This window comes from Ambystoma mexicanum, unplaced genomic scaffold (genome assembly GCF_040938575.1).
Source record: "Ambystoma mexicanum isolate Mex_15411 unplaced genomic scaffold, UKY_AmexF1_1 Mex_scaf1, whole genome shotgun sequence".
NCBI classification, from domain to species: domain Eukaryota; kingdom Metazoa; phylum Chordata; class Amphibia; order Caudata; family Ambystomatidae; genus Ambystoma; species Ambystoma mexicanum.
The window spans coordinates 3,943,331-3,954,309 of record NW_027182324.1 but is presented as its reverse complement, the minus strand read 5'-3'; the positions used below and the strand labels follow the sequence as shown (position 1 = coordinate 3,954,309).

The window sequence follows — 10,979 nt, the reverse complement described above, 5'->3', positions numbered from 1 at the left end:
TTTTTTGCATCTGGTCTCCTTTCCTTCCTCATGTAATCATTTAGAAGTGAAATCCACTTTTTTAAGGCTGGGCTTCTGTTGCAATATAACTTTTCAAAATGTTTTCCAATTGACTGAAACTCCATTGCACAAAACAAGCATGTCATTAATCGTCGATTTAGAGTGGACTGCATTGCCCAGTGTGTGCATTGAGGAGCACATGTTCGTCTTTACTGGGGAGCAAGTTTGCACTCATGAATGTGGCAAAACATTCAAATCCGTAAGTGGGTGAACATTAAAGTCCTAGATGCTGCAAATCTCTATATCTGGATACGGAATGACTGAAAAAAGTTATGTCTCCAGTGTCGAAATGTGTGTAATGCACTAGTAATTCATTTCCTTTATTGACCAGTGAGGTAGCCATGTATGGAGGTGCTGTAGAGTGAAAATCAAGTTTCAAATGGGCAGTGATCCCTGTGCCTGGATAGCTCAGTCGGTAGAGCATCAGACTTTTAATCTGAGGGTCCAGGGTTCAAGTCCCTGTTCAGGCGTACCTTTGCTTCTTTTACAAAAAATTAAGCAGGAAATATGAATTGCTCATTCTAATATGTGCTGTTTCTGATGGCATCGCAACCTTGGGCAATATGACTCTAAGGTAGTGGAGTCCAGAGTTCTTGGATGCTTTGCCAACATTTCAAGCCTGACTGTGCTTCTAAATAGCATGAAATAGCAATCTTTGTACAAAGTTTTAATATTGGGGAGACAGATTGGTCGAAAAAAAAGCAGACAGGCGCTGCTGAGATTCGAACTCAGGATCTCCTGTTTACTAGACAGGCGCTTTAACCAACTAAGCCACAGCCCCTTTTTTGCATCTGGTCTCCTTTCCTTCCTCATGTAATCAATCAGAAGTGAAATCCACTTTTTTAAGGCTGGGCTTCTGTTGCAATATAACTTTTCAAAATGTTTTCCAATTGACTGAAACTCCATTGCACAAAACGAGCATGTCATTAATCGTCGATTTAGAGTGGACTGCATTGCCCAGTGTGTGCATTGAGGAGCACATGTTCGTCTTTACTGGGGAGCAAGTTTGCACTCATGAATGTGGCAAAACATTCAAATCCGTAAGTGGGTGAACATTAAAGTCCTAGATGCTGCAAATCTCTATATCTGGATACGGAATGACTGAAAAAAGTTATGTCTCCAGTGTCAAAATGTGTGTAATGCACTAGTAATTCATTTCCTTTATTGACCAGTGAGGTAGCCATGTATGGAGGTGCTGTAGAGTGAAAATCAAGTTTCAAATGGGCAGTGATCCCTGTGCCTGGATAGCTCAGTCGGTAGAGCATCAGACTTTTAATCTGAGGGTCCAGGGTTCAAGTCCCTGTTCAGGCGTACCTTTGCTTCTTTTACAAAAAATTAAGCAGGAAATATGAATTGCTCATTCTAATATGTGCTATTTCTGATGGCATCGCAACCTTGGGCAATATGACTCTAAGGTAGTGGAGTCCAGAGTTCTTGGATGCTTTGCCAACATATCCAAGCCTGACTGTGCTTCTAAATAGCATGAAATAGCAATCTTTGTACAAAGTTTTAATATTGGGGAGACAGATTGGTCGAAAAAAAGCAGACAGGCGCTGCTGAGATTCTAACTCAGGATCTCCTGTTTACTAGACAGGCGCTTTAACCAACTAAGCCACAGCACCTTTTTTGCATCTGGTCTCCTTTCCTTCCTCGTGTAATCATTTAGAAGTGAAATCCACTTTTTTAAGGCTGGGCTTCTGTTGCAATATAACTTTTCAAAATGTTTTCCAATTGACTGAAACTCCATTGCACAAAACGAGCATGTCATTAATCGTCGATTTAGAGTGGACTGCATTGCCCAGTGTGTGCATTGAGGAGCACATGTTCGTATTTACTGGGGAGCAAGTTTGCACTCATGAATGTGGCAAAACATTCAAATCCGTAAGTGGGTGAACATTAAAGTCCTAGATGCTGCAAATCTCTATATCTGGATACGGAATGACTGAAAAAAGTTATGTCTCCAGTGTCAAAATGTGTGTAATGCACTAGTAATTCATTTCCTTTATTGACCAGTGAGGTAGCCATGTATGGAGGTGCTGTAGAGTGAAAATCAAGTTTCAAATGGCAGTGATCCATGTGCATGGATAGCTCAGTCGGTAGAGCATCAGACTTTTAATCTGAGGGTCCAGGGTTCAAGTCCCTGTTCAGGCGTACCTTTGCTTCTTTTACAAAAAATTAAGCAGGAAATATGAATTGCTCATTCTAATATGTGCTATTTCTGATGGCATCGCAACCTTGGGCAATATGACTCTAAGGTAGTGGAGTCCAGAGTTCTTGGATGCTTTGCCAACATATCAAGCCTGACTGTGCTTCTAAATAGCATGAAATAGCAATCTTTGTACAAAGTTTTAATATTGGGGAGACAGATTGGTCGAAAAAAAGCAGACAGGCGCTGCTGAGATTCTAACTCAGGATCTCCTGTTTACTAGACAGGCGCTTTAACCAACTAAGCCACAGCACCTTTTTTGCATCTGGTCTCCTTTCCTTCCTCATGTAATCATTTAGAAGTGAAATCCACTTTTTTAAGGCTGGGCTTCTGTTGCAATATAACTTTTCAAAATGTTTTCCAATTGACTGAAACTCCATTGCACAAAACGAGCATGTCATTAATCGTCGATTTAGAGTGGACTGCATTGCCCAGTGTGTGCATTGAGGAGCACATGTTCGTATTTACTGGGGAGCAAGTTTGCACTCATGAATGTGGCAAAACATTCAAATCCGTAAGTGGGTGAACATTAAAGTCCTAGATGCTGCAAATCTCTATATCTGGATACGGAATGACTGAAAAAAGTTATGTCTCCAGTGTCAAAATGTGTGTAATGCACTAGTAATTCATTTCCTTTATTGACCAGTGAGGTAGCCATGTATGGAGGTGCTGTAGAGTGAAAATCAAGTTTCAAATGGGCAGTGATCCCTGTGCCTGGATAGCTCAGTCGGTAGAGCATCAGACTTTTAATCTGAGGGTCCAGGGTTCAAGTCCCTGTTCAGGCGTACCTTTGCTTCTTTTACAAAAAATTAAGCCGGAAATATGAATTGCTCATTCTAATATGTGCTGTTTCTGATGGCATCGCAACCTTGGGCAATATGACTCTAAGGTAGTGGAGTCCAGAGTTCTTGGATGCTTTGCCAACATTTCAAGCCTGACTGTGCTTCTAAATAGCATGAAATAGCAATCTTTGTACAAAGTTTTAATATTGGGGCGACAGATTGGTCGAAAAAAAAGCAGACAGGCGCTGCTGAGATTCGAACTCAGGATCTCCTGTTTACTAGACAGGCGCTTTAACCAACTAAGCCACAGCCCCTTTTTTGCATCTGGTCTCCTTTCCTTCCTCATGTAATCAATCAGAAGTGAAATCCACTTTTTTAAGGCTGGGCTTCTGTTGCAATATAAATTTTCAAAATGTTTTCCAATTGACTGAAACTCCATTGCACAAAACGAGCATGTCATTAATCGTCGATTTAGAGTGGACTGCATTGCCCAGTGTGTGCATTGAGGAGCACATGTTCGTCTTTACTGGGGAGCAAGTTTGCACTCATGAATGTGGCAAAACATTCAAATCCGTAAGTGGGTGAACATTAAAGTCCTAGATGCTGCAAATCTCTATATCTGGATACGGAATGACTGAAAAAAGTTATGTCTCCAGTGTCAAAATGTGTGTAATGCACTAGTAATTCATTTCCTTTATTGACCAGTGAGGTAGCCATGTATGGAGGTGCTGTAGAGTGAAAATCAAGTTTCAAATGGCAGTGATTCATGTGCATGGATAGCTCAGTCGGTAGAGCATCAGACTTTTAATCTGAGGGTCCAGGGTTCAAGTCCCTGTTCAGGCGTACCTTTGCTTCTTTTACAAAAAATTAAGCAGGAAATATGAATTGCTCATTCTAATATGTGCTATTTCTGATGGCATCGCAACCTTGGGCAATATGACTCTAAGGTAGTGGAGTCCAGAGTTCTTGGATGCTTTGCCAACATATCAAGCCTGACTGTGCTTCTAAATAGCATGAAATAGCAATCTTTGTACAAAGTTTTAATATTGGGGAGACAGATTGGTCGAAAAAAAGCAGACAGGCGCTGCTGAGATTCTAACTCAGGATCTCCTGTTTACTAGACAGGCGCTTTAACCAACTAAGCCACAGCACCTTTTTTGCATCTGGTCTCCTTTCCTTCCTCATGTAATCATTTAGAAGTGAAATCCACTTTTTTAAGGCTGGGCTTCTGTTGCAATATAACTTTTCAAAATGTTTTCCAATTGACTGAAACTCCATTGCACAAAACGAGCATGTCATTAATCGTCGATTTAGAGTGGACTGCATTGCCCAGTGTGTGCATTGAGGAGCACATGTTCGTATTTACTGGGGAGCAAGTTTGCACTCATGAATGTGGCAAAACATTCAAATCCGTAAGTGGGTGAACATTAAAGTCCTAGATGCTGCAAATCTCTATATCTGGATACGGAATGACTGAAAAAAGTTATGTCTCCAGTGTCGAAATGTGTGTAATGCACTAGTAATTCATTTCCTTTATTGACCAGTGAGGTAGCCATGTATGGAGGTGCTGTAGAGTGAAAATCAAGTTTCAAATGGGCAGTGATCCCTGTGCCTGGATAGCTCAGTCGGTAGAGCATCAGACTTTTAATCTGAGGGTCCAGGGTTCAAGTCCCTGTTCAGGCGTACCTTTGCTTCTTTTACAAAAAATTAAGCAGGAAATATGAATTGCTCATTCTAATATGTGCTGTTTCTGATGGCATCGCAACCTTGGGCAATATGACTCTAAGGTAGTGGAGTCCAGAGTTCTTGGATGCTTTGCCAACATTTCAAGCCTGACTGTGCTTCTAAATAGCATGAAATAGCAATCTTTGTACAAAGTTTTAATATTGGGGAGACAGATTGGTCGAAAAAAAAGCAGACAGGCGCTGCTGAGATTCGAACTCAGGATCTCCTGTTTACTAGACAGGCGCTTTAACCAACTAAGCCACAGCCCCTTTTTTGCATCTGGTCTCCTTTCCTTCCTCATGTAATCAATCAGAAGTGAAATCCACTTTTTTAAGGCTGGGCTTCTGTTGCAATATAACTTTTCAAAATGTTTTCCAATTGACTGAAACTCCATTGCACAAAACGAGCATGTCATTAATCGTCGATTTAGAGTGGACTGCATTGCCCAGTGTGTGCATTGAGGAGCACATGTTCGTCTTTACTGGGGAGCAAGTTTGCACTCATGAATGTGGCAAAACATTCAAATCCGTAAGTGGGTGAACATTAAAGTCCTAGATGCTGCAAATCTCTATATCTGGATACGGAATGACTGAAAAAAGTTATGTCTCCAGTGTCAAAATGTGTGTAATGCACTAGTAATTCATTTCCTTTATTGACCAGTGAGGTAGCCATGTATGGAGGTGCTGTAGAGTGAAAATCAAGTTTCAAATGGGCAGTGATCCCTGTGCCTGGATAGCTCAGTCGGTAGAGCATCAGACTTTTAATCTGAGGGTCCAGGGTTCAAGTCCCTGTTCAGGCGTACCTTTGCTTCTTTTACAAAAAATTAAGCAGGAAATATGAATTGCTCATTCTAATATGTGCTATTTCTGATGGCATCGCAACCTTGGGCAATATGACTCTAAGGTAGTGGAGTCCAGAGTTCTTGGATGCTTTGCCAACATATCCAAGCCTGACTGTGCTTCTAAATAGCATGAAATAGCAATCTTTGTACAAAGTTTTAATATTGGGGAGACAGATTGGTCGAAAAAAAGCAGACAGGCGCTGCTGAGATTCTAACTCAGGATCTCCTGTTTACTAGACAGGCGCTTTAACCAACTAAGCCACAGCACCTTTTTTGCATCTGGTCTCCTTTCCTTCCTCGTGTAATCATTTAGAAGTGAAATCCACTTTTTTAAGGCTGGGCTTCTGTTGCAATATAACTTTTCAAAATGTTTTCCAATTGACTGAAACTCCATTGCACAAAACGAGCATGTCATTAATCGTCGATTTAGAGTGGACTGCATTGCCCAGTGTGTGCATTGAGGAGCACATGTTCGTATTTACTGTGGAGCAAGTTTGCACTCATGAATGTGGCAAAACATTCAAATCCGTAAGTGGGTGAACATTAAAGTCCTAGATGCTGCAAATCTCTATATCTGGATACGGAATGACTGAAAAAAGTTATGTCTCCAGTGTCAAAATGTGTGTAATGCACTAGTAATTCATTTCCTTTATTGACCAGTGAGGTAGCCATGTATGGAGGTGCTGTAGAGTGAAAATCAAGTTTCAAATGGCAGTGATCCATGTGCATGGATAGCTCAGTCGGTAGAGCATCAGACTTTTAATCTGAGGGTCCAGGGTTCAAGTCCCTGTTCAGGCGTACCTTTGCTTCTTTTACAAAAAATTAAGCAGGAAATATGAATTGCTCATTCTAATATGTGCTATTTCTGATGGCATCGCAACCTTGGGCAATATGACTCTAAGGTAGTGGAGTCCAGAGTTCTTGGATGCTTTGCCAACATATCAAGCCTGACTGTGCTTCTAAATAGCATGAAATAGCAATCTTTGTACAAAGTTTTAATATTGGGGAGACAGATTGGTCGAAAAAAAGCAGACAGGCGCTGCTGAGATTCTAACTCAGGATCTCCTGTTTACTAGACAGGCGCTTTAACCAACTAAGCCACAGCACCTTTTTTGCATCTGGTCTCCTTTCCTTCCTCATGTAATCATTTAGAAGTGAAATCCACTTTTTTAAGGCTGGGCTTCTGTTGCAATATAACTTTTCAAAATGTTTTCCAATTGACTGAAACTCCATTGCACAAAACGAGCATGTCATTAATCGTCGATTTAGAGTGGACTGCATTGCCCAGTGTGTGCATTGAGGAGCACATGTTCGTATTTACTGGGGAGCAAGTTTGCACTCATGAATGTGGCAAAACATTCAAATCCGTAAGTGGGTGAACATTAAAGTCCTAGATGCTGCAAATCTCTATATCTGGATACGGAATGACTGAAAAAAGTTATGTCTCCAGTGTCAAAATGTGTGTAATGCACTAGTAATTCATTTCCTTTATTGACCAGTGAGGTAGCCATGTATGGAGGTGCTGTAGAGTGAAAATCAAGTTTCAAATGGGCAGTGATCCCTGTGCCTGGATAGCTCAGTCGGTAGAGCATCAGACTTTTAATCTGAGGGTCCAGGGTTCAAGTCCCTGTTCAGGCGTACCTTTGCTTCTTTTACAAAAAATTAAGCAGGAAATATGAATTGCTCATTCTAATATGTGCTGTTTCTGATGGCATCGCAACCTTGGGCAATATGACTCTAAGGTAGTGGAGTCCAGAGTTCTTGGATGCTTTGCCAACATTTCAAGCCTGACTGTGCTTCTAAATAGCATGAAATAGCAATCTTTTTACAAAGTTTTAATATTGGGGAGACAGATTGGTCGAAAAAAAAGCAGACAGGCGCTGCTGAGATTCGAACTCAGGATCTCCTGTTTACTAGACAGGCGCTTTAACCAACTAAGCCACAGCCCCTTTTTTGCATCTGGTCTCCTTTCCTTCCTCATGTAATCAATCAGAAGTGAAATCCACTTTTTTAAGGCTGGGCTTCTGTTGCAATATAAATTTTCAAAATGTTTTCCAATTGACTGAAACTCCATTGCACAAAACGAGCATGTCATTAATCGTCGATTTAGAGTGGACTGCATTGCCCAGTGTGTGCATTGAGGAGCACATGTTCGTCTTTACTGGGGAGCAAGTTTGCACTCATGAATGTGGCAAAACATTCAAATCCGTAAGTGGGTGAACATTAAAGTCCTAGATGCTGCAAATCTCTATATCTGGATACGGAATGACTGAAAAAAGTTATGTCTCCAGTGTCAAAATGTGTGTAATGCACTAGTAATTCATTTCCTTTATTGACCAGTGAGGTAGCCATGTATGGAGGTGCTGTAGAGTGAAAATCAAGTTTCAAATGGCAGTGATTCATGTGCATGGATAGCTCAGTCGGTAGAGCATCAGACTTTTAATCTGAGGGTCCAGGGTTCAAGTCCCTGTTCAGGCGTACCTTTGCTTCTTTTACAAAAAATTAAGCAGGAAATATGAATTGCTCATTCTAATATGTGCTATTTCTGATGGCATCGCAACCTTGGGCAATATGACTCTAAGGTAGTGGAGTCCAGAGTTCTTGGATGCTTTGCCAACATATCAAGCCTGACTGTGCTTCTAAATAGCATGAAATAGCAATCTTTGTACAAAGTTTTAATATTGGGGAGACAGATTGGTCGAAAAAAAGCAGACAGGCGCTGCTGAGATTCTAACTCAGGATCTCCTGTTTACTAGACAGGCGCTTTAACCAACTAAGCCACAGCACCTTTTTTGCATCTGGTCTCCTTTCCTTCCTCATGTAATCATTTAGAAGTGAAATCCACTTTTTTAAGGCTGGGCTTCTGTTGCAATATAACTTTTCAAAATGTTTTCCAATTGACTGAAACTCCATTGCACAAAACGAGCATGTCATTAATCGTCGATTTAGAGTGGACTGCATTGCCCAGTGTGTGCATTGAGGAGCACATGTTCGTATTTACTGGGGAGCAAGTTTGCACTCATGAATGTGGCAAAACATTCAAATCCGTAAGTGGGTGAACATTAAAGTCCTAGATGCTGCAAATCTCTATATCTGGATACGGAATGACTGAAAAAAGTTATGTCTCCAGTGTCGAAATGTGTGTAATGCACTAGTAATTCATTTCCTTTATTGACCAGTGAGGTAGCCATGTATGGAGGTGCTGTAGAGTGAAAATCAAGTTTCAAATGGGCAGTGATCCCTGTGCCTGGATAGCTCAGTCGGTAGAGCATCAGACTTTTAATCTGAGGGTCCAGGGTTCAAGTCCCTGTTCAGGCGTACCTTTGCTTCTTTTACAAAAAATTAAGCAGGAAATATGAATTGCTCATTCTAATATGTGCTGTTTCTGATGGCATCGCAACCTTGGGCAATATGACTCTAAGGTAGTGGAGTCCAGAGTTCTTGGATGCTTTGCCAACATTTCAAGCCTGACTGTGCTTCTAAATAGCATGAAATAGCAATCTTTGTACAAAGTTTTAATATTGGGGAGACAGATTGGTCGAAAAAAAAGCAGACAGGCGCTGCTGAGATTCGAACTCAGGATCTCCTGTTTACTAGACAGGCGCTTTAACCAACTAAGCCACAGCCCCTTTTTTGCATCTGGTCTCCTTTCCTTCCTCATGTAATCAATCAGAAGTGAAATCCACTTTTTTAAGGCTGGGCTTCTGTTGCAATATAACTTTTCAAAATGTTTTCCAATTGACTGAAACTCCATTGCACAAAACGAGCATGTCATTAATCGTCGATTTAGAGTGGACTGCATTGCCCAGTGTGTGCATTGAGGAGCACATGTTCGTCTTTACTGGGGAGCAAGTTTGCACTCATGAATGTGGCAAAACATTCAAATCCGTAAGTGGGTGAACATTAAAGTCCTAGATGCTGCAAATCTCTATATCTGGATACGGAATGACTGAAAAAAGTTATGTCTCCAGTGTCAAAATGTGTGTAATGCACTAGTAATTCATTTCCTTTATTGACCAGTGAGGTAGCCATGTATGGAGGTGCTGTAGAGTGAAAATCAAGTTTCAAATGGGCAGTGATCCCTGTGACTGGATAGCTCAGTCGGTAGAGCATCAGACTTTTAATCTGAGGGTCCAGGGTTCAAGTCCCAGTTCAGGCGTACCTTTGCTTCTTTTACAAAAAATTAAGCAGGAAATATGAATTGCTCATTCTAATATGTGCTATTTCTGATGGCATCGCAACCTTGGGCAATATGACTCTAAGGTAGTGGAGTCCAGAGTTCTTGGATGCTTTGCCAACATATCAAGCCTGACTGTGCTTCTAAATAGCATGAAATAGCAATCTTTGTACAAAGTTTTAATATTGGGGAGACAGATTGGTCGAAAAAAAGCAGACATGCGCTGCTGAGATTCTAACTCAGGATCTCCTGTTTACTAGACAGGCGCTTTAACCAACTAAGCCACAGCACCTTTTTTGCATCTGGTCTCCTTTCCTTCCTCGTGTAATCATTTAGAAGTGAAATCCACTTTTTTAAGGCTGGGCTTCTGTTGCAATATAACTTTTCAAAATGTTTTCCAATTGACTGAAACTCCATTGCACAAAACGAGCATGTCATTAATCGTCGATTTAGAGTGGACTGCATTGCCCAGTGTGTGCATTGAGGAGCACATGTTCGTATTTACTGGGGAGCAAGTTTGCACTCATGAATGTGGCAAAACATTCAAATCCGTAAGTGGGTGAACATTAAAGTCCTAGATGCTGCAAATCTCTATATCTGGATACGGAATGACTGAAAAAAGTTATGTCTCCAGTGTCAAAATGTGTGTAATGCACTAGTAATTCATTTCCTTTATTGACCAGTGAGGTAGCCATGTATGGAGGTGCTGTAGAGTGAAAATCAAGTTTCAAATGGCAGTGATCCATGTGCCTGGATAGCTCAGTCGGTAGAGCATCAGACTTTTAATCTGAGGGTCCAGGGTTCAAGTCCCTGTTCAGGCGTACCTTTGCTTCTTTTACAAAAAATTAAGCAGGAAATATGAATTGCTCATTCTAATATGTGCTATTTCTGATGGCATCGCAACCTTGGGCAATATGACTCTAAGGTAGTGGAGTCCAGAGTTCTTGGATGCTTTGCCAACATATGAAGCCTGACTGTGCTTCTAAATAGCATGAAATAGCAATCTTTGTACAAAGTTTTAATATTGGGGAGACAGATTGGTCGAAAAAAAGCAGACAGGCGCTGCTGAGATTCGAACTCAGGATCTCCTGTTTACTAGACAGGCGCTTTAACCAACTAAGCCACAGCACCTTTTTTGCATCTGGTCTCCTTTCCTTCCTCATGTAATCATTTAGAAGTGAAATCCAC

The 10,979-nt window shown here is 41.1% G+C and overlaps 1 non-coding gene across 1 annotated transcript; it reads right to left on the bottom strand.

Annotated features, from left to right (window-relative positions):
• Positions 1–10,848: 10,848 nt before the first annotated feature.
• Positions 10,849–10,922, bottom strand: TRNAT-AGU (transfer RNA threonine (anticodon AGU)). The gene has a single exon. It is a non-coding gene; the product is annotated as a tRNA-Thr (tRNA).
• Positions 10,923–10,979: the final 57 nt, after the last annotated feature.